Genomic DNA, 2,446 nt, shown 5'->3' on the forward strand with positions numbered 1-2,446 from the left:
GGCACCGCGCTACCATGTCTGCCTGTTGCGCTCCGTGATTAGCTCTCCTCACAGCAGGAACGTACACTTGTACTGCAAAAGGCACACTTGGTTGCACTACGGACTCTACAACCATCACACGATCAAACAGCAAAATGCTAATGGTTTCTTCATGAAAACTGGCTGGACTGTGGTTCTCCAAGAACGTAGTGTTGTTACTCTATATACACTGAAGCCTAATCTGCTGCCCTTTCCGACAAGATTGAAGCCAACTTAAAAGTACTCAAAATGTTCGTCAGACCAAAAATTGTACGGCTCCTGCCTCTCCTTCTTGCTCATCATAAGCACCTTCTTCTGCGGCGCCGGTGCCAGAGCCGGCTTCGGCGCCTCGGGTGGCCGGACGGACCTGACGAGCGCCCAGTTCATGCCCTTGAAGAACTCGTGCCTCTTGACCTCGGGCGAGCCTGTGCAGCCGCCCAGCCTCTTCTTGGGGTTCTTCACCAGGAGCTGGCTCATGAGGTCCTGGGCCCTCAGCCACTCGTCCCACTCCTTGCCGCTCGACACCGTGATCCGCGGGAAGCTCAGTGGCTGCTTGATGATGTTGACGAGGGTGTTCTCATTGTTCTCCCTTTTGAACGGCGTCCGGTCGTAGATCATCTTGTACATGAACACCCTCAGGATCCACCAGTCCACCGCGCTGCCGTGGCCCTGCCCGGAGATCACCTTCGGCGCCAGGTACTCGTGTGTGCCCACGAAGGACTTGGACCGTGCCGACACGGGCTCTACGACCAGCTCGGGGTCCGACTCGGGGCCGGGCTTAGCCTTGCCGGGCTTTGAAGTTCCTTCCTTTGCATGGCACTTGTGCACGCTGTTGAAAAGGCACGACAGCACCGGCTGGATCGGCGGGACGCAAGACTGCTTGCCAGCATCTGCTCAGCCGGCGACATTGTGGGGCAGGATGTTGTGACGGAGCAGCCTTGGAACGACGTCGCACTTGAGGGAGAGGTCAAAGTCGGAGAGCATGATGTGGCCGTCGCTGCGCACCAGGACATTCTCCGGCTTGAGGTCCCTGTACACCACCCCCATCATATGCAGGTAGTCCAGCGCCAGCATAGTCTCGGCCACATAGAACCTGCCATTATTCGTGTCGAACAATATCAGTTCACTATCAAACAAAGATAATATGTCGTGCTTTCACGCAAAACCAACAGTTTATTTATTAACCAAGTTAATGTACTTCTCTTCTTTTGCTTAAGATCTTTAAGTTGCATTCAGCAATGATTTATAAAGAAGAATATCTCCTGCTTGTGTATGCAGTGGATCGGCATACATGTCGCTATAGTATACATGCAGCTCAAATCATTAGCTTACATGAAGCCCTAGTGGTTCCAACAGATCTGTTTAGATTGACACGGCAAGACAAAAAGCATTTGCTGAAAGCACGAATGCACATGAAAAGATGATCACTAACTTAAAGCGCTATGCTTTTACAAAAGTGACGCTGAAACAAAGCTTGACCCTGAAACAGAACTTTTCTTCCCATGCCCCAAGCTTCAGATGTGGGAAAAAAAAGATGTTCGTGCTAGTTTGGAAAATGGAAAATACCTCGCTGAGGAGATGCTGAACCATCTGCCCACCTGCCACTGCCGGGTCACATGCAAGTCCACGCCGGGGCAAAACTCCATGACGAGGCAGGCGTAGTGAGACGCCTCTAAGTTCGCGTACAATGTTGGCAGGAACGGGTGGTCGAGCGTGCGCAGGATCTCTCGCTCAACCTCCGCTCACCACAGCTTCTTGCGGAAGGCCAGCGCGTCCTTGTCCACCACCTTCATGGCGTACAGGCACCCCGTCAACCACGGCTCGCGCAGGTGGCACAGGTAGATGTTCCCGAGGTCGCCGCACCAGGCGGAAATGCTCCAGCCTGATACGGCCAGCGGCAACGCGGACGCGTCTGATGGCCTCCCACTCGGCCTGGTTCACCTTATGGGGCTTGTGGCGGCATGACGCGGCTGATGTGTCACCGCAGCTGCCAAAGGAGCGCACCGAGACTGAGCTGGAGCTGCCAATGTCACTGATCCAGCTCCGACAAGAACCTGGCGCCATGAGCGACGATAGGCTGCTGTCGTAGTCGGACTCCTCTCTAATGGCAGACATGGAGGCTCTCAAGACAAGATGGCAATGCAACAAGAAACCAAAGAGAAGGCTCCTCTCTCTAGCCTCCCAGCTCCCTGTGTGGCTATATAACCAGCTGTGGACTGTTGTCAATGGTTGAGCTAATAATGCATGGATGGAAAGTTTTTTTTCTCGAATATATATGAGAGCTACGTATCTTTCTATTAAGAAGAAATGACATGAGAGCTGCGTATCTTTGCCTCGATGTTAGACCAGCTTGCGACGTCCTCCCAGATGAAGGTCACCATGGAGTCAGAAGAGATGCGGCGGTTGTTAAAGATGATATCATTGCGCG

At 53.1% G+C, this 2,446-nt stretch overlaps 1 pseudogene; it reads right to left on the bottom strand.

The window, feature by feature from the left end:
* Positions 1–252: 252 nt before the first annotated feature.
* LOC133909817 (protein kinase PINOID 2-like) lies at positions 253–2,133 on the bottom strand (annotated as a pseudogene).
* Between the last annotated feature and the right edge of the window lie 313 nt (positions 2,134–2,446).

Source organism: Phragmites australis, chromosome 2 (genome assembly GCF_958298935.1).
Source record: "Phragmites australis chromosome 2, lpPhrAust1.1, whole genome shotgun sequence".
In the NCBI taxonomy this organism is placed as follows: domain Eukaryota; kingdom Viridiplantae; phylum Streptophyta; class Magnoliopsida; order Poales; family Poaceae; genus Phragmites; species Phragmites australis.